A 22,569-nucleotide genomic window follows, 5' to 3' on the forward strand; every position below is an offset into this window, starting at 1 on the left:
GGCCTTTATTTTTTCATTCACTCCTTAAAACAATGGCAAACTGGATTTTAGTTTGTTCAGGCCTCTGCTTCAGTTATTTAGCTTTCTGTCCTTGCAGGATATTTTGGAAATGTTTTACCAAATAAATCTAACTTTTAAGTCACACAGGAAAATTATCTCTAAAGCTACATTCTTTGGGACATATGAATAAAACTTCTGTTCACTTATGATGAGGGAATGAGGAGCATTCACTCATGACAGACTTTATGAGGATCTTTGAGCTCCCACAGGAAGCTCTCCTTCATGTACAACTCTCTACATCAGACCTGTTAGCGAAGAACGTACATCTCAGCAAGCAGGTCCCTGTGACTGCCTTTGGTAAACACATGCATTAATATAGCTGCATAGAGAGGTCTTCACACTAAAATACTGAGCTGACACCTAGAGCCTTATTAATACGGAAGACTTGTGATGTCAAGTTTGCACAACACAACGTACTGCTAGAGACTAAGGTAATTCCATTAAACTGATTCATCAGGACCACGTAAAACCACTTTGGGAAACAGATTTCCCGTTTTCATATCACCTAGCGGCATACTCATCCCAAGAGTTAGGATGCACTGGTTTTAAGCCCCATATGAGCTAATAAGAATACAGAATTATTCTGTATTGGAGTATTTCAATTTATTACCAATCACTAAAATATTCTACAATAAAGTCTACACAGTACTTTATGAAGAAATGAGATTGAAATCACCTCCTTTTGGAAGGTCTTTGAAATGTAGTGTAGATAGTTTGAATTTTCCTGTAATTTGAACAGAATCATTTGAAAAAGCAACAATGGTAACAGTGCTCTGGATAGACCTCTCAAGGTACAGTGAGGACTGGCTACACCCTAAGGGAAGAGGAGCCAGGAACTGAGCACAGTACAAGAATGGCAGGGTCTCAGAGCCCAGCCCCCACACTGCCCAAGCAAGATGAACAGCAGAGACTCAGAGGTGGTAGCCAAAGTCAGTAAAGGATCCAGATTACTGGGTGAGTCCATGGTGGTACAGCAGATCTGAGGTCAAGTCAGGAAGTAAATGCACAGATGAGGATCAGGACCAGATTTGATGAGGGCAATCCAGGGCAAGAAAATAATGGAGCAAGTCCACAGTAACAAGACAAGTCTAACAATTTGCAGATCAGGATCAAGGGGATCCACTGCTAGGCTGGGCTTTGGCTGAGTTAGACATCAGTGCTCCTGCAACTTAGTGGCAGCAGGGACTAAATCTCTGACATGGCCTTAAAAGAGGCACCTAGCTGCAAGAGCAGAGTGTGTGTGGAGACCCCAGGTAAGGCTGGCCTAGGCAGTTAAGGCCTATGAGTGCACTCAAGAGACTGATAAAATCCAGTGTCGGTAGCCACAGTATTGAGGATTAACTGAGTTAATTCAGTTAATTCAGTTAACTGACTGAGGAGTCAGTTCCACCTAATTCATCATTTGCTAGTATGACCTTTTAATATAAACTAATTTTAATATTTAAACTTTTGTATTATAAGTGAATTTATAACACAAATGTATAATTCTAACATAATAAAGGTGTGACCTAATTTTTCATTAATTAATTTTGTACTGCAGCTTTACCTACTTCTGCTCTCTGCCTTCTCATCAGCCTTCATTTGCTCTCATACTGATATTATTGGAATAAAATTCATTTTCAGTAGCAAAAGAAAATATTTTTTCTCCATGCCCTTATAACTTTGTTCTTTGACCGTACAATTGTTTTCAGTGGATTGAGCTATCTGCTGTATGACTCTTCATGGTCAATCAGTCATCTGTCATGTAAGAATGCTTTTCAACCAGAGAATGTTTGGATGTAGGCTTCAGCCAAAAATTGTTTCAGAAATAGAGATGTCTGGTCACGGCTACTGCAGGCTCTGTGTTTTCTGCATGCTCTAAAGAAGGGGGTTATGATCGTATTTTCAATCATGATGACCCTTGTAATGAAACAGACTCACAAATAACACTGCAGCAGGGACAAACAGCAGAAAATGAGGACTCAGAAGAAGAAGCAAAAATGCAATAAAAGATTATTTTATCTTTCTCTAAACTTGAAAGAATTTGAGAGCAGGCTTTCTGTGTGTACAACTTCATAACACTTGGTACTGTGTTCTTTCTAGCATGTCTGGTTTGAGTCTCCAAATAATTAAAAACCTAATATTTCACAGGAGCACTTACAGTCAGCATTCTCATTCAGATTTAAACTGAGTATCAAGAATGTAGGGTCTTACTGTAGAGCTGTTACAAAGATTCCATATTTATTAACATACAGGTTCACTTCAAGATGCTTCCAGTTATACCAAGCATCACCTTTTTCATTTATGTGTTTGTATGATACATGCACAGGGTGTCCGGCATCACTCTGGAAGACTCTGTCCCATGAGAGTATACATGTAGGCTGAAGGTATAAGGGAATGGGAGAACTTGCAGATTCTTAACTACAATAAGATCTCTTTTCGCAAGATAAATTTTGGACTTGAGGAGCTACTATGTTCTTCTATATTCAGTTGCAGCTGGTAGACCGCTCAGAAGAAGCACAGTAAAAAGGATATTCACCTAAATCCCTATAAAACATTTAATTTCCATTTATATCACACACAGCTGCAGAAAGATAAGCCTAATAGTGTAAATACATGTTAGTTTGCTATAGTCAAGCATTTTCTCTGCTGAATAAGACATCATTTTCAGTGGATTGTGTCAACTCTGGAGGTTTGTGGCATTGTGTATAACATGCTGAGATTAATTCAGCAGTCTTCTCTTATTAATATTTCCCTGAAGAAAAATAATATCCTGATTCCTTGTTAGGAAATGATCCAGAAAACTTGTTTGTCCTGGCACTGGTTTGCATGCAAGTTAAAACTTAACTATCCATCTCCTCACCTTCCTGTCTCAGCAGATTGCGTATTTGTAAAGAACAATAGCCTGTCAACGGCTACAGTCTTTTCTAACTGGAGAAATCAGACTTCAACCCATGAGCAGAATGCTTTTCCTATATCCATGCCTTTCATTTATATATTTAGTCTGGTGATTACTTTTTCAGCACCCCTTTTCTTATTAAGAACCCTTAGTCTTGCTTTATCTATCACAAAGTTAGGAGAATTGTTTTACCCATGTATTCCTTGGTTTTTCCTCAGTTTAAGATTAACAGGGAATTATGTTAGTGATGCATAGACAGACAGAGACTTACTGTCAGGTAACACATATACTCTGCATAGAGGTTAAGAAAAAGTCAAGCAACAACACAAAGAGACCAAATACTCGTGATTTTTTGCGCTTCTGTGAAACAAGGGAAGGGGGAAAAAGTAAAGGTTGTACTGTATATGGTGTTGAGAAAACCACTACTGTTCCATACCCTGAGAGTGAAAGACTACAAAGGCTGTAGCAATGGATTCTAAAGTGCAGCCACAACAAGGAAGAGTAAATCTTAAGGAAAACTTTCTGCTAAGAAAAACAGTGAGGCTCTAGTATGGCTCGGTTATGGAATCCAAAGGAGAAGTGTCCACCTCTAGAAACTTTAACAGGCAATGAAAATTTCTGTTAGGAGTGACAAAGCCCTGTCTTGAGGAAGGGATGAACTTACTCTGAAAAAAAACAAGAAGGTCCAAACAATCTTTAAGGGTCTTTCTGCAGGATTATTTTCAGATTCTTTCTATTTCAGCAGAGATGATAGATGACTTGGAAAATCTGTCTTATTAAGGAGATTAAAAGAAGTTGATGTAAGATTGTGAAAGATTAGAAACTCCACAGGGTCACTATCTTTTAGGATATACCACAAGGAGGAGAGTTCTCATTTACTTAAGTGCCAATTTGATATAGTAAGGGTACAGGCAAGTGTTTGTGGTGGCAAACTATTCTTATAAAAAAATTAAAATGTGATATGTAAGCAATAATCATTAGAGAGCTGATGGCACATCTCCACACTAGCATTTGGTGTGGCATTTACTTTAATATTTTTTTTATAAAAATCTGTTCTCTCTCAACTAATTGTTTAGGTCCCCTCTATAGTCAATGGGGAGAGACAGATGGCCCTTGATGTGAGAGAGCCCAACATTCTCAGACATGTCAGCCTGCAATGCCTATTTTTCTGTTGTCTGGAGAGGCAATCAACACAAGCACTGAACACTAAAGCTGAAAAGATGTAAAACAAATTTCACCTTTGAGGTCTTTACACTAATATGTTTTCTGAGAAATAAGGTACAGTTCAACTGCAAGAAAGAAGGTTTATCCTTCTAAACAGTATGAATCAAAATAAATTCCCCATGGTCTCTAGATATAAGAACTTCCTATATCAGTCAGTCATCTTCAAAATATCAGATTTTACTACAGTAATTACTGTAGTCCTATCCAGACTTTAATTCTCTTAATAAAAAAAAAATTACAGAGGACAGTTAGATCTCATACTTTCTACAAATGGGAATTACTGCACGGAGATATTAATGATCAGATATTTCATATGTAAAGGCCTACATTTACAGTAGAATTTGTGTATGGTAACAGGCACTAGCATAATAAAACAAATTTAATGGTGTGGGGTTAATTTAGATAACACATTCTTTGAAAGACTCGTTATTCATATTGCCTTATAGTACAGTTAATAGATCTGAGAAGGGATGCAAGATGCAATTTACAAGAAGAACTTACTGTGGTTGAAAATGCTCAAAAGTTAAATGCAAAGAATATAGAGCCTCCATAGTAAAAAACCAAACCAAACCAAACCTAAATCTCGAAATAAGCTCATGAGGAGACATCTCAGCTTTTTTCGTTACACGAATGATCCCAAAGGCATACAGGGAAAAGCTGTGTAACAATTCTGACTTATAAACACATGAAAATTAACCTAACTTTTCATGTTTGTTTATTACTTCAATTTCTTCCATTTTTCTTGTTTCTTTGCTTGTGGGTATCAATATATATGCTTGGAAACAAATGCTTTTAAAATATACTTCTGCCATTTGTTTTATGGACCACAGTCATAGCACTGGAAGGAGGGTAGGAAGAAATAAAATCATACAGATTCCACACAGAAAGCTGCTGAGAAATGCTCTGTAATAGTGACCTTCAGCAGCTTTGGCTCCCTTTTTCTGTGTTAATGAACTACATAAGATTGTAAACCAGTGCCTGTAAGCTACTAACAGTAAGCTATCATTCAGTTCTCTCTCATCATTGTTCACAGTCCTGTCTCACAAATGCGTCAGCTAATGACTTATTGGATTAAATCAGCTGAGACTGAAGAGATGGTTACTCTCAGGAAGAATCAGCAAGGTATTTGGCTGAAGTTAGTATCACCAAGCTGACTGGCCAGAATGACTTTGTTTAAAAGTACAGTTGAAAAGACCTCCCACACAGCTCACCATTTTGTAGAAACTGAACCAAAAAGATGTCATACACTGTGTTTTGTTCTCTCAGAGCCAGATGTTCTGCACTAATTGTTAAAACCCATCTGCAGTGAAATGCTACCTGACACTATGCCTTTGTAAAAACCCTACTGCAACACTGCTTGTGTGTTCTAAGCAATGCCTCTAAAGTAGCAAACACTGATGTCTCTAGGATGGTACTGTCTACTGATTTTCTGTCCCTGAAGATGCAGATATCTGGATAAGGAGTGCAATGCAGTGGAGACGGAGGGCCTATGGCCGAGTGGAGGGAGCTTCCCAATGTTTCCAAGCCAGCTAGCCTCAACTGACATTTCCAGAGCCAGGCCACAACATGGACTTTCATTAACCCTGTGAATAACATTCTGTTCAGAGAACAGTTTCCTTGTTGCCTGTTTGAGGCAACCCTAGGACAGAACTGGCAGAATGAACTGCCTGTAGGGGTGCACAGGCTTCTTCATAACCTGTCCACTCAGGGACACTGAGAGCAACTAGAAACAGCAAGGCACATGTGCTAGGGCCTGGCAGGAGCTCAAGAGAGATTCACATGGTACAATGCAGAAACAGAACAGATTTCATGTGAATCATGCCTTCATGTCCTTCATGGTGAGGCAAAGCCTCACTAGAATGTACACTGTTTCCCTTCCAGGAACCAATGCTTCTTAAGACTTGCTGATGAAAGCAAGTTTCTGTTGCTTTGGAAGAAATCAGTAAAAAAGATGACAAGGTGACATATAAACTTGTCTCAGCATCATGTAGCTTCATTTTTCATGGGACACCTGTTCCCCTGTTTTACTCAAACATTCACAGATGAAAATAAAATGTCTTGCTGATACCTTTTTTTTTTTTTTTTTTTTTTTTTTTTTTTTTTTTTTTTTTTTTTTTTTTTTTTTTTTTTTTTTTTTTTTTGTAATTTTTATTGTGGTTTCTCAAGGGAGCTGTACTGAAGAAAGAAACTAGCTACCAAAGGGCAGAGACAGCAATCAGGAATGATTACACCATACGAAATTGTCAGTGGCATAACATGATTTAACTGTGATCCCACAAATTATAGATGAAGGCAGAGGCAGAAAAATCAAAAGCAGAAAACACACTGTACCCTTTATATTCAAATCCCCCAAATTTTTCCAAATTCCTCAAACCAATTCCAGCAGACATTTACAGAAACTAGCTGCTGCTTTTTTCACTTCATCCCCTGAGAAATGGGTTTAGAGTAGAAAAGCTGACTGGAGAACTCAAGATAAAACAAATACTCATCTTGAAAGTTCAGATAGGTCATATTTACTGACACTCAAAGAGCATATTCCGACACCAAATCTGCTGATAGAAACAGGTTGGAAGCTGTAAGAAAGAACATTTCAAAGGACATACAGAATGTTGAGATTCAAAAGGCTGGAACAACACGGCCTCTAAAACTCTGCTCCTACAAAAAGAGCCATTTGTGCAAAGACCTGGAGGTGGAAGAGGGAGACATGAAAGCTTGCTCTCAGTGTTTTATTACCTGCCTTTTTTTAGTGATGGATTATCAGCATATGCTTGAGCTGAGACCCACCTGGGTGCCAAGAACAGTACCAGAAATACAGGGTGTCCTGCTCCTTCATGCATTTATCAAAGTCTAGGAAGAGCCTAGGCTTTGCTTCATAGCAAGTTTATGTAACATAGGGCAGAAGTGTTTTGAATTCATGAGAAGAGACATCCAGAGACAACTTGCTTAGTCTGTTGTACATGCTGGACAGAGTTTCTGTTCTGAGAAAAAAAATCACAGAGGTTTCATCGTTTGGTTTTGGTCCATCTAAGAAGGAGAACTAGACAGTTGTATTTTTCTTATAAAAATAAACCAGCAAAAAACCCAACTGAAACACTAGTAATTCCATTTCAGCTTCTCACTTTGCTTTAACTCTCCTGGTAGATTTGCTTTATGTTAGTTTTGTGAGCAAAGCAAGAGCATGTCTGGCCACCTCACAGCCTGATGTGGGGTGCTGAGGTGGGAGCCTGCCATGCACTTCCATAGTCAGAGTCAGGAAAGACAAGTAAATGCTTTCTCAGGCTTCTCCTGTTTCAGGTTAGGATGTGTCTGGCTTCATCCCAGACTATGACAGAAATTTTGCCAGCTCAGATAAATGGCAGTCTTTGCCTTTAAACTCTGTTATTGCCCATCCAGAACAATTTACTGTTGCTTGAGAGAGACAAGGGTCAATCTGTTTTAACGTTTTCCCAGAAACCTACACTGGCATGTTGCAAAGCATTTATATTAAAGGAATGGATGATTCCTAACAATAAAAGGTAGTATTTCAATCTTTTGTGTACGGATAGGGGAGGGTGGGGTGCCTCAGGCAGTAGCAGAAGCATCACCATTAGTCTATACATTAGGTAGTAGGAAAAGCTTAGAAATCTTGTTCTGAGGGTGGTCAGGTACTACTGCTGCAAGCACCTTCTTTCTATATAGTTTGTCATGAGCGTTGACACGCACAGATACATTGCCTCCTTTAGCTTCTCCACATCTTACTGAAACCAGACTAAATACAAAGTCATGTCCTTGCCAGAACACTCTTCAAGCTCAAGGGCTTGAGGTTCTTAGGTAAAGGACAAATCTTGAACAACTCTAGTTCTTGGCAGATACCTACATGTTTGTCTCAACTGTCTTGCGCAGGAAACAATTCTGAAAATGTACTTCTGGAATTCCCCAGAAAATGGAGAAAACAGTTCCCACTCAACAGTGGGGTACACAGAATGATTAGTAAAATCCTTTGCAATCTCTCACAGTCTGAATAAAAAACACATACATGATGTGTCCCTCAACAACTGGTAAGGGACATAAGATGAAAAGGTATTCGGACGCTACAGGGCCATAATTTCATAAGCAAACTATTAAAATTCTAATGCATGTCTCTTCATTTTGTCATGCTCTTCTTTCACTCCAGTGTTTTCTAAACTGAGCCCTTTTTTCTCTTGAATAATCTTATTCAAAATAAAATGCATGAAATCTAGGTGTAGCCTTGTCTGCAGCTAAAAAAAAAACAAGCTTTGAAGTGGTCACAGAATTATATCTTATTAAGAACTGCATGGATTATCAAGACCAAAAAAACTTGGCCAGCCCAACAAACCCTGCAAACAAGGGTGATGCCACCAGCCAGGAAACATGTACTAGCCCCATCAGATTGCTGTGGTAACGGTTGGATTTTTATTTTTTTTTAAGTATTTCACTCCTATGCATTTTTTCAGAACCACCACTAAAACTGCATGACACTGTGAATCTCTCCAGTGATATATAAACTTGTCTTAGTCACCAGATCCTGCAGTTTTTCCTGAGAGGATCAGAGCTGATTGTAACCAGGCCCTTTCATCAGCAGTGGGGTGTATGATAGATAGATGGCCTAATTCTCACTTGTACCAAAGTGCTTATGCTGATACAGTCCCTTATATAAGTGTGACGATAAAGGTACTTACAATGGTACAATACTGTTCTTTTCTAATACAGAAACAACATTCACTGATACAGCTGCATTCACACTACAGCTAGTCTAAACTTGGATGTTTTACTGGCAGAGAGATGCTGGTTAAGAGTATGGGAAAAAAACATCACACACCTCTCTGACAACTGTGCTGGCAGACAGAGGAGTCCCTAGATAGACAAAACAAGTTTCTGCAGGATAAGTGTAGCTGTCTGTGTATGCTCTATCCATATCATAAGCAAAGTAATTTGAATTAGCTTAGCTCTCTTTCACTGAGGTTGACCCAGGGTCTAAAGCCATGGTCATACCGGCCTAAAAGTGAGTAAAGCTATTGAATTCCAGGAACTGGTAAAGGCTGTAAGAGCAAAACAACCCTTTTGCCAGTGTACGTATCTTTTCCCCATGGAAGGAAGTGCACCACTATAACTACTATAAATAAGGCCTGAAGAGCTTGGGTTATACCTATTCAATTATAACAGGAAATTAAAATAGTCCAGAAGTTTGGTACTCTGAGGCCATTTTACTCTCTGATTAAAGGTAACTGCATTAAAAGATGCAGTAAGAGAAGCTTTATCAAGACAGTTGTTAAGCAGATCACACAGATATATCAAGCTGTGGGGATTTATTAGGTGGTATCAACAACACTATTTTAGGAGAGAGTAAAATTTCAGGCTCAGGCAATGTCAGGGAAGCTGTACTCAAACAACAAAGGGGGTTCTGAAGAATGGCAAATTTGGATATCCCCTTTGTGACTCAGAAGTGGGGAGGCTGCAAAAGCTTGCCTACTGCCCAATGTACAATATTTCCTTTGTAAATATGTACAATTTTCCTTCCATTGTTTTATGGGTCTAAAATTAGTACAGAGTGACTGTGGAAAACATGTATGGAAATAAGGAAACCTGACTGAAGATGGATTCTTTTTTATTCTCTTTTTTCTTTTTTTTTTAACTTGTGTGTTGTGCTGTCAGTGAAACAAGTTCAGAAACTGTCAACTTTGCTTTAGACCTTGATCATCCTTCTAGACACTGTATTTCTGCAGCATACCCTGGCACAGAAAAGGGATAATCTTTTCAGACCAAAGTCAGGCACAGGAGATGTCCAGTGTGGAATAGCCAAAAACTTAATGGTGGTGTTTCATTTAGTATCTCACTGATGCTCTTTTATAACAAGAAGTCGAGCAACTGAAGATTGCAGGCTCTCATCATGAGGTTGTCTTCCATCCGTATCTCCTCCTACTGCCTGCCTTCCACAGCACTTCCCAAACGCATCACTTTACTTCTTCCCAACTCTTTGCTTTTACTGCCACACCAGTCTCAAATGTTTCCTTCTCCTGGCAGCACTCACCACTACTACTCCAATACTCCTAAGAGGGCTGTTGAGGCCATGAATGCACCAGTAAGCCTTAATTAGCCTGAACCACACTTCATCCGCTTCCTAACAATTACATTCTTCCCTTCCATTCCACCTTTTCTGTTCCTAGGTATGGCAGTCCAAGAATTGCTTACTAGAACTTATACTAGTTCTCGGGAACTCCTCTGCAGTTCGCAAGAAAGCATCTGAATTCTGCTCTTGATGACACGAATTAGCTTTATGTTGTCCTGTGAGGAGCAGGGATTTGGACTCAGTGATCCTTATGGGTCCCTTCCAACTTGAGATCTTCTATGATTCTACAAAATATGGGAGCCTAGGAGTTAAGCACTAATTTACACATAGGCTAAAAGGCTTTGTGCAGTCTCTTATCAGTGCTGGTAAGTGTGGACTGGGAAAAGAAAAAGAGGAAATTAATCATTGCACAATGAATCAAAAGGTGGCAAACAAGATTTCAGGGCAAATAGAAGTCTGTGTTACAGCTCTGTGCACACAAATCAGTAGAGACACAGAATGGTTTGTGCAATGTTTCCCTCCCCACAGCCCACAGCTCCCAAAGGCAAGCTTCACTGGGGAGGAGCTGTTTGAACAAGGACACAGAGGCTGACCCTTTTTCAACAGAGATTTCTGTGAAACTATCTACAGCAGGGGAAAAACATGCAAGACAGAAGCCCAGGAAGAGATTGCAAAGTCAACATGTGGGTTAATTGGAGGGTGGAGTGGGTGGTTTATGAAGTCCCAGTATACTGAAGTCTGCATCTAACTGCTCAACAAACACAGCAGTGCAGCGCTTTTGCATGCTCAGTTGCCATTAAGTGTGACAACCAGGATGCCATAGCTCAGAAGGGGTGCTGAATATATATTCTCTTCTTTGTATCTAGCTGATGGCTGTGCTGCAAATTACGAGAAATGCGGTGCTTTCCTTTAAAAGCAAAAATGGAAATGGGATTCTTGTCAGCAGAGATATACTAGACTTCCATTAATCTCGCTTTCTTGCCACTAAAAAGCAGAGTTCAAACATCCTGCAACCTTTACTGATAGCTAATAACTTGTCTCTCTGAGAGCTAAGAATAAAAAAAAAAGAATTCTTACCGGAAAAATCAATGGGGCCCTTCCTCTCAGTTGTAGCTTCTGTGTACTGTGTATATTGAACGTAAAGACTTGCACACTATTTTGACAGCACTCCATAAAGTAAAAACCCCACTATAGGCACCTGCAGTATCTACTGCTGGTTAAGTAGAAGAGATTCTGGTTTTTGGGTACTGCAGGTTCCTAGAGCATCTCCACTGATACTTCATGTGCCTGTCCAGTTGTTGAAGGTTAACCATTCACACTGAGCATTTGCAAAACTGATCCAGTGACATGAAAATTCTCCAGTCCCACTGTTAAAACTGCCCCTGATTACTTTTGTATGTACTTTCTCTAAGACAAAATCATGTCAGTTAACCTTAAAAATGTACATATGCTCCAAGTATGTAGGAAGACAAACTATACCAGTAATTATTTATAACTCACATGATACATTCAGCTTTACAACAGTAACTCAGCACTCAATAGACACGTAATTGCTTAAAAAACAGTCACATCAAAGAGTAATGATAGTGATAGATGGGAACCACAACAAATGTAACTGCTGGCAACTACTTCCATAAAAATAAGTGATCAATTGTTCATATGAAACAAGCATTAAAGTCATGGGAAGGTAGACTGATCAAAGCAAAATCATTACAACCTGGGAAATCTGGACTTCTTATTAATTATTCTTCAAGCCTTACTGCCAATTCACTAGAGGCAGATTTTTTGGTAGCGTGATGCATGATTTGTAATGTGTGCCATGACTTATGGGGTAAACATTGATTTATAATTCTATCTTCAATGTTTTTAGCCCTTCACATAGGAAGACATCTGACTATCACCAGTGGGACAATGTCTTTCAATTAGGAATGCCCCCAAAAAGGGCTGTACACTGAGAGCATCAAATCCACTGATCTGTGTTTCTGGTGGCTTTCAATTCCTGACAGGTCCTACTGAATAGGACCTGCTCAAACACAAACTGATGCTTGTATGTGCCCACACACATTGAACATGCTCTCTCCAGGTATCAAGTCATACAATCATATAATCTCAGAATGGTTTTGGTTGAAAGGAATCTTAAAGGTCATCTAATTTCAATCCCCCTGCCATGGGCAGGAACATCTTCCACTAGACCAGGTTACTCAGCCCCATCCAGCCTGGCCTTGAACACTTCCACTCCACAACTCCTCTAGGCAACCTGTTCCAGTGCCTCATCACCCTCACAGTAAAGAATTTTTTCCTAATATTTAATCTAAACCTGCCCTCTCTCATCTTAAGGCCATTTCACCTTGTCCTATCACTATATTCCCTTGTCAAAAGTCCCTCTGCAACTTTCTTGTAGGCTCCCTTCAGATACTGAAGGGTGCTATCAGGTCTCCCCAGAGCCTTCTCATCTCCAAACTGAACAACCCCAGCTATCTCAGCTTGTCTTCAAGGAGAGGTGCTAAATCCCTCTGATCATCTTTATGACCTACTTTTGACTGACTACAACAGGTCCACATCCTTCCTGTACTGAGGATCCCAGAGCTGGATGCAGTACTCCAGGTGGGGTCTCACAAGAGCAGAAAGACAGGGCAGAAACACCTCCCCTGACCTGCTAACCATGCTGCCCTGGATGCAGCCCAGGACACAGCTGGATATCTGGGCTGCAAGCACATGTTACCAGCTCATGTCAAGCTTCTTATCACCCAAGTCCTTCTTGGTAGACCTGCCCTCAATCCATTCCCCATGCAACCCATATTTGTGCTTGTGATTGTCCTGACGCAGGTGCAGAACCTGGCACTTGGTCTTGTTGAACTTGGTGTGGTTTGCACCAGGCCCTATCTCATGTCTGTCAAGGTCTAAGCCTTGAACTGAAGCCAGCTACAAGGAGCAAAATAAATAATGAGAAATAAAATTTGTGGTGTTTATATAAAAGCATTAACATCCCTGTCCCAGATCCCATTCAGCCTCTCTATGCTGCACAGTCTATCCTTTCCCTACGATGATCCACGACCTCCCTGCTGCCTGGTCCATTAGCTAGGCTTATGTGATGTTTCCAGTCACACAGCCACTGGTCACAGGGTCTTTCTGGAGAAGCAATATTTGCACCTGCTCTACACTTGATCTGGATTTCAGAAGTGCTCATTGGACAGTGCTAAATCCTTTTAACCCTCTGGTTGTCAACTCTGCAGCTTGAGAGGATGGCTCATTTAGAGGCACACCCTGGAAATCCTAATCTGGCACAAGCCGCCAAAGAAGGTCCCAGCCTTTCAGTGGCAACCATGGAACTAGACTGGGCCAGATGATTCACTTCTCCAGAAGGTATACTGGGGCTAAGTGTAGATGGTCACAGAATAATTCCACATCTCAACATATTCCATAAACATGAGGAAAACAAAGTTGATTTCCTTTACTTTTAGGCTGCCGTGCTACCTTGTGCACTCTACCACCAGTATATACTGAACAGCCCTACCTGCTCTGTTGCTTGGTTTATGTAAAAAAAAATTGGGCAAATACCTGTATCATTACCTCAGCATCCTTCTATAATTTGGTTTTAAAGTTTCCTCCCTTTAGACAGACTTGTTGAAAAACTGAAGTCATGTTGGTGCAAATTAGATTTTGAAAACCTGCCTTATTATCAGACATCTCTTTCATGCAGACAGCTGTACATTTTAATGTAAATGTCAATGGAAAGCTCAACCTCGTGCATAGTTCTCTTGTTTTGTGTACTTTTCACCTAATTTATCCTTACAAAGTTCATATTTTCCTTTATATTTTTAAGAAACAGAATATCCTTGTTTCTCTGCCTTTATATAATTTATACATACACTTTTATAAATTATTTCTTTTGTAACAGCAATTCTTTCCCCATCAAATTCAATGATTTCCACTTCAAAAATGAGAAAAAATTTGAAAACAAGCTTTATAATATTTATAAATTAACGGTCCTTTCATTATAACAACATTAGGGTGTCTCCAAGGTACTACAAATAAAATAATTTATAGTAAACGAGATTATTATTTCTGGGAAAAGAACCACTTAATGTCAGTTTTCTGTGGGAAAAACCAAATTAGACTATTCCAATAGGGGTGCTCAGAAACACACAGCAAATATTTAAAAGCTTCAAAGATTCAAAACAACAAAGGAAAAACACATGTTGAGGAAGCAATTTGGAACAGGATATTTCTGTTCATCCTTATCGTAGGGAGGTAGTCTTACCGTCCTGAAAATGAGAATAGGAAGCCTATTTTATCGCCGTGTTCTTCCAGTTTAATACTGGCCTATGTTCTACCAGCATAACTGAGGAGTAATGCAGTGTTGAGCCAAGCCTGGATATAGGGATCTAAAATAGAAATTGTTCAGCACTGAGAAAATGTGAATTGCTGCCCGAAAACCCCATAAACAGACCTGTGTGGCTACCATGAGCAAAGCAGTCATGGGGCTCAACTACTCATTTAGCCAGACTAAATGTGGCTCAACATACTGCTATAGCAATCAGCTAGTAATGGATCCCCTTCCAAAGATACCAGTACTACAAAATTAGTAACTCGGCTATACAGCCACATAGCTGAGCTGTTAAAAATCCAAAATGAACCTTGAAATGACAAATATGTGCATAATATTCACTAGATATAGACATCAAGGAATGAATTAGAGGTTGATCTATATTCCTGGCCGTTTTTACTGTCTGAGTATGACTATCTCCTTCTCCCTCAGATGCCCACCATACCTTGCCAAATGTCTCAGCTGCAATTCTTAAATCAGAGGGGATAATGGCATTTGGAACTGCAAGATCAATAATGCAAAACATTCTGTCACATGGACGTTGAGGAGCAGTCCCTATCTATTACAAAGTACATTCAACCTCAAATCAGTCTCAACTCATTCTTGTGCTCTCATGTGCTCTGCTCTGTCTGTCCTGAAGTGTTCATGAGGCACTGTGGGGGCTCAGGCTATTTATCCTGAAAAACTACAGATCTGTCATCAAGTTTCGCTTCTCTGTTTCACCCACTCAAACACTTCAAGGAAAATTTTCCGATTTTGACTTTCCCCATGCTTGTTAGTGCAGAACAAACTGATTAAAGCACAAAGGTGGAGAAATTCTACTGGATCTCTTCTACCTGTTTATATGATGTGAAGATCAATTCTAATGCTATGATTAGCATGTAAAATAACTCCTAGCATAACTGTTGGCAGTTTGAAGAAATTTTTGCTCTTCGTATGCAATATCGGCGTGAGCTAATTAATCCTCGTGAGAACACCATCTTAAAGACAACAAAGTTAAGAGACAGAAGAATTAAAGCCAAAATGCAATGCAAAGATTTGTCGACCAGCTAAATGGACTCGCTGATTTCAGGAATATACTTGAAAGCTTCTTAGGAGCCTAACAGCTAAGTGTCATTTGCATTTGCAGCAAGACATTTAAACAGCTCATTAGATTCTAATTATGAAGTAGGTAGGAATTAGATGAAATAGGCAAAAAACCTGGCCCTAAGAAATTCATTGAAGACCCCACTGTTAGGACTGTGACTATACCAGTAGGTCTTAACTGCTCTGACCAGCCTCACCTGGGACCTTCAGATGAGGTTTTGCCCAAGGACCAGGAGCTCCCTGTAGGTTCAGACCTGGCCCTTTTATTCCCTGGCTCAGCTATGTTGTTAGCACACCTACCTTCCACCCTACCTCCTAAATGACTCTTGGTCCTATGCCATAGCCTGCTTTAGTCTTTTCACTCGTCCCATCTCCTGCTGCTCCTGATTAGACTACCTGGATGGTTCCTTCTTCACCTCATCTCCATGTGTGGAGCTCTTGATGGAACAGTCTGCCCAGCCTGTTGTGATTGGTTTGGCTTGGTTTGTCTTATGTTGTAGAGTGGTCTACTCCTTGACACACAAGACAGAACAAGTCCTTCCCCTACTAGAATAAGTGCATGTAAGATCAAATCCAAAACTAGTGGTCCTTTTTAATAACTGCTTGCACATTTCTCTTCAATACATTTGGCCAAAATGCAATCTCAGCATCTGCATTGTAAAAACAGAAAAATGTCCTGAAGTTCTCCTGTACACCATGAAACTTACACGCAGCCAGAACTTGTCCAGAATGGAATATAATCTTATGTAAATTGTTAAATAAACAGGGTATATGTCACTGACAAAAAGTAAGAGGTCTATTTTGAAGGCCTTTGATATGGCTTCCCCACATGTTTGGTTTTGGTTTTTTTTTTTCAACTAAAAAGGTCTGATAAAAGCTTTGGAAACATGCAGGCCATTAATATATAATGAGAAAATACTCTGTTGATTACACAGTCGAAAAGAAAATCAAGATAGTAGGTAGAAAGGAGAGAAAAGAAAAGCACTTAGAGAAAAACAAGATGAAAAACATAGTTAGAAAGCAGTAAGTAAATTAATAGAATAATCTACAAATGAACAAAGTCAAGATCCAATTTTGCAGGTGATGATGGTAGTGGAGATCAATGCAGTTGTCAACATTTTCTTCCCTATCCATCACAGCATTCAGAGTAATTCTGTTGAAACTCAATTAAGGAGGAAAACCACATGATTAGGAAACATGGACATAGTGACTTTAAAACATACAAATTGTGCTGCAATTCTTAATGACATAAAAAAGTAAAAAACTTATAGAGACAAACTCACAGAGGGAAATGAGTTCAAACACCATTAGAAGTACATTTTCAGCTGAGGGCACGAGGGAATTCAGTTGTAGAACTTTTATTAAGTTTAATTGCTGTCATGGTATAAGGTCCCTGTGCATCAAGTTGCTAATGTACTCTATGAAGAATGGCTTTATTCTTCTGTAGATGCATTGAGGAAGAGAGTGAAAATAGTGATTTCACCATATTGTAGGCTCTGAACATCTAAAATCTTTTTTCTTGGAGCACATATTAGTGCTATTAGTCAGCTTTGACCTGCATGTTAGCAAAGGCCACTTGCACTAGAGAAAAATAATCTCTATGTTGTTAACTATTCTGAACCAGTTTTTTTACTCAAGGGATTGGTTTTGCCTCTTCTCATCATGCGCATGAATTTTATTAACGTTCTCTCTACAAATGTTCCCCACATGGAATATGAGCTCAGCTGAACCCTTCAAATTAGGCCCCAGTTTGTCTAACTAAGTTCAGTATGCTGACTTCTCTGCCGTGACAACCTAGGGGGCAAGTGATTTACTGGCAACAGAGGATGTCAATGGAAAAATGGAACCATCCCAAGTTAGCATTCCATTTCATTCTCCACAACAAATTGATGAAGTGTTGGAAAGCACTGACAAGGGTTGTGGATTCAGAGAAAGAGGCATCTGAAGTGATTTATAGGGTGAATATATTTAGCACCATCGAGATTTCTTATTTTTCTCATATTACATGTCTATCTTTATCCTGGCTGTCTTCTATCCTTTGTAGAATTGAAATGGCTGTTGAGAAGATGAATGAAAAAGTGTGAATATTTGTTATACATATGCCTGATGTCCAGTGCTTTCAGCATCTTCTCCCTTTAATTGCTTTTATGTTTCTTGTTTTTTCTTTCTGACTGAATATTTCTTATTAAAGAGCCAAGAAATCAACTTTTGTGAGACCTGTTATGCAAAATGTGTGAATTCAATGACATATGACGTGGTTACAGGAATTTATGTCAGCTGAGAGAAAACTTTTCTATTTCCAAAAAAACTATATTCAGATGTCTGAAACCAAGGAACTGAAAGAACCAGCATATATTTAACCACATGTAGCTAGTTCTAGCCAGTATGAAGAGTCTAGGAGAGATGGAGTTAAATTGGGGGTGTCAAACTGAGTTGTCTGAAAATGGTGCTTAGCACAGCTTGGCACAACTTGGTTGAATCAGGATTATGAGGTGAGACAATTTGGAAGATCAGTGTCCTTTTGAGGAGAAATTTATGATCGCTATAACTGTGATTAAAGCCACTTGTCTATCACATCTCTTGTCTATCAGCCTTTGAAGACTGCTGTTGTGTGACACAGGCCCTATTCCTGAGCACCATGCTATAGAAGTCTAATGATGACTAAAAGGAAGTAGTATAGATGACAACTCACACAGAGAGGAGTGTCTAAAATTTTACTAATAGTATTTTCTGTGGAACAAGGTACAAGTCTAAGGTACAGATTCCATTATCCAGTATTTCATGAGTGTGTCAAAGTGTGGGTCTAGTGGAGACCTCAGGATGACTCTGTGAAGGCTTCATTATTTTGAGTTTGGCTAAGCTTTAAGAATTCTGAGATGAAAAGAATAAACTAGGAGAATAGCCTTGTTTTAAAGTAGAGAAGGTCATAATGAGACATAATAGATAATAAGAAGGTTTAAAAGCATCCCAATTATCTCGGTGTTGGATTCAGGCTTAGTCTTACTCCATCAGTGTAGTGGGTTTCTGACATACAACCAGTTCCACACAACTACTCAGGTTCATAAAGAAAGCACTCTCCCTACCACCTCTGAGCTCTGACTGGGGTGTGCTTACGGCTTTTCTTGTCAGCTTCCCAGCCTCTCTGTGTTCATTCATTCTGTTAAGTGACACAAGGGCAGGGACTGTTCCCATACCATGGGCCAAATGGCAGTGTTCACACTACACAGAGCTGGCTCTGGGTCTTCTTTGTGTTCCATGTGGTGATTATGTGGCTCTAAAATCTTTTTGCATGTTTTTTTCTTTCAATTTAAGTTGTCTAAGAATAGAAAAAGGGTCGTGTTCAAGGGTAGAGCTTCAGCATATGAATGCCTATTGGGAATTGCCTGAGAATAGCCTGGCATGTGCTATTGCCTGCACAACAGTCAGGCAGTATTTCAGACAGTGCTAACTGACACAGGCCAAAACTGTACCAGAGTTTGCTAGCAGCTAAGCAGCAGCTCAATGTCTGAGCTCCTCTCCTAAATCTGTCTCGTTTATAAACAGAAATACAGCCTTGGTTCTTCTCTTCTGCTTGTTCCACTGTGGGAAGTACTGTTTGCCCATCTTTCTGTCCTGCTTCTGGTAGGAACATTCAGGTGCCCTTCTAGGAGAGGCCATGAAAAGTAGACATCCTTTTTGTTACCTGACTTACTTCTCTCAGAGCAATGCACAGAAAGCTATAGCAAAGTATACATATAGCAAACTGCAACCCTTGCAGGCTCAAGAAAAGATTGAAGAATATTACACTATTGAATCTGTCAGTGGCTGTCAGGCACTGTCCAGGCTCAGGAAGGCATTAAGCTGCCAAAGACCAGCTAGAACAGTGTACTAGGCAGCAGGTCACATTGTTCTAGCACTTGCTGAGCATCTGCTACTGGTCCTGGTCAGGGGCAGGATACTGGGCAAGACGTTTTGTCTGCTTGACAGGCTTGTCAGCAGGACAGCTTTTTTTAAGCAATCAGAGTAGCAATTTGACCTTCAAGGGAGAAGGACAAAGGGGAAAATGTATTCTTTGTTTTGCCTACTATGTTGGGTATGGGTAGCAGAATGCCAAAGAGGTGTTCTGTTAATTTCATCTAACCAATACCAAATTGAAGTGTAGTCTTATTATTAGGCACATTTTCAGGATTGTCATGTGTTTATAAACACTGGCCTCTTAAGAAGAAAAAGGATTTTAAATATAAGAAAGCTATAAGCCTTAAGTCTCTGTTCTAATATTATTTTCTAGCCCTTTTGCCTACAAAGGATGACTCAGTTTTAGAAAATCACAAGCTTTTTACAGACAGTCCCTGCCCAAAGGCAATACACATCAAAGAAATTACCTGTCATATTTTTCAATTGTGTGCAGTCATGCAATGATTCTATGATATTTATTTGGTACTGGGGCACAGCAAAGTGTACATAAAATTATCTTTCAGTATTTAGTAATGCATGCATTTACTTTCATGCAGAGATAATTCACCTTTTTTTCTACCTGAGATATTTAAAAAAATTGTCCCTTGAAAAAAAGATATGAGATCCACCCAAAGTGACTTGCTATTATCAGTTTTGCGAATATAGGCATGAGAAAATCTATGCCAGAGCAAGCTAGGGTTTTTTTGTTCTCCATAGATAGTTGTATTTTTTTAGCGGATAACATTAGGATGCAGGTATCACAAGTAAAACCTGTGGCTGGCATGGCCCAGGACGCTCATATTTAATGTGGGAGCTTAGCCCAATATACAATTTACTTCACAAAGTCAGAGGCTGTTCTTATTGTAAACTCTCTGAGAGAAGAAGGGAAGGACTCAATATTTTAAGTGAACCAACTGTTCCCCATAAGACATCTGTAGACCTTGCAGGTGACTTTATCTTTGACACTGACAGATGGAGGCATGCTAGGACACGTGATGTGAAGTATTTCCCTGAAAAAGGGTCCACACGTGGTGCAGTGCAGCAGAGCCTGGCTGCAGCTCTGCAATGTGCCTCCAGCAAGGCTCTTTTATTTCAAGGGCTGTGCTATGAGGTACAGGCAAATTCTCCCTTCTTGCCTGGGCTACAGCACTGTGGAATGATCACTACTGTGCCCAGGGCCATATGTGCTGAGAATATTGATTAAGGGAGCAAAAATGAGACCAACCAGCTGCATCTGGTGTGAGGAGAGGCCATTGTGCTAAGCTCAGTTCTATAAGAATCTGTTGTATAAAACACATGTGTATTTCTGCAGTTGGGGGACAGGCAGCAGAATGTGTCCCTGATGGAACTGGAGAGGAGAGTACATCAGAGTACATCTTGCAGAGTACACCAAAAATGGAAGAAACTCCTACTAGCTTTTTAAAAACATTTTGGTGACTCACACTCATTTCTGTATCTCTTTGAAGGCGGCCAGGCACTGAGGGCATCTACCATGCTCTTCTGCATTCTAAGAATATAGCAGCAAATATCAGTGTCCCTTCAGATTACTTTTTCTCCTTCTCTCCCCTGAATCACACTGTCATAGAAATTCTTTAGGTTTTAGAATTACCAGCTGCAAAAAAAGGTAAAGGAATTGCCCTTAACCTTTAACTTTTCATCTAAAATTCCTGACAGGGCTAGTGATTAGCAAGGAATAAAAAATTAAGGCTATAACCACAAATCATGTAGGCAGGTATTTGCTAGATATCATGCCTATTTATCTCCAACACCTCCAGTTCCCTTGCTCTTGTCCCCAGATTATCTTAATCAGAGTTCTCCAAGTGTGCCAGCTATTTACTTCCCTAAGAAGGTATGCAGGAGAGAGCCAACTGATAACATAGTACATGCCACTTGTCTACCCAGAACTAGAACAACATTTCTAAATACTTTGCATTTCTTATAACAGTCAGGTAATGTGATGTTATTAATAACAAAGGTCATATCACGTTCAAACCTTACTTTTCATCGGAGTAAGATACAAAATTCAAGTTAAAAGTTATCAACGTTTTTAAGAACCAGCAGTCAATTGATTTATTATTGTCCTTTCTTTATAAAATAAAGATCTTAAATGATACTGACCATAAGCAAGAGAGCTGGCAATACAAATTGTTGTTTCAATTATACTATTACATACCTTCTTCTTCTTTTGCCAAGTGTTTACCATTTAAGGAGTGTTGCCACAACATTCTGGTTTGTTTCTAGTTTTGGCAAAACACCACCTCCATTCCTGTGAATCAATAAGACTATATTAGATTTAAAAACTCACTTCAAAAACTTCAAAATTTACCCTAAGTCTTGCAATATGATAATGGGACAATCCGAGAATATTAGACCTTTTATTGCTTGTGTGAAAATCTGTTCAGATTTGGCCAACTCACAAACTAATAGAAATGTCATTTATGGGAAAGTTTAGGAGTACCTGAACTAGGTCTGAACACAATGCAAACATTGCTATTTGGGTCCCAATCCAGTGTCTCTGAGAGGCACTGCATTGCATTTGCACCTTTTGACTATTGCTGCCTAAATTTCTGCACAGTGTCAGTAAAGCAAGCAAGCACCATCTGGTTGTTCACATTCAAGCATTTCCCCTAATCAGAGCTGGCAGAAAGCCTTATTCTTAAGCAGAAAGTCACACCGCTGATTTAAAAAGTTTCATAAACATGAATCATGGGGGTCAGGAGGGAAATAGACTGTGCAGGAAAAGACTGCAGTGAACAGCTAAGAGACCTAGTTCTTTCTATTAAAACACTAGCAAGTAGTGATAAGTAAGCTGTCAGTACTGTACTCTTGGTATGTTACTTAACAATGGAATTAGACAGCTCCTCGCCTCCCTGATCACTCTGCTCCCTGTGAACCTCTACACACTGTGACTGGCTGCTCTTGATTGGGCTTAGACAAGTCTTGACTATAGTAATTATATGTTCGTTTATCATATACAGTCCTGAGAATCAGGCA

The sequence above is a fragment of the Pipra filicauda genome, unplaced genomic scaffold (genome assembly GCF_003945595.2).
Source record: "Pipra filicauda isolate LSUMZ 115617 unplaced genomic scaffold, ASM394559v2 scaffold325_size820570_pilon, whole genome shotgun sequence".
Classification (NCBI taxonomy): domain Eukaryota; kingdom Metazoa; phylum Chordata; class Aves; order Passeriformes; family Pipridae; genus Pipra; species Pipra filicauda.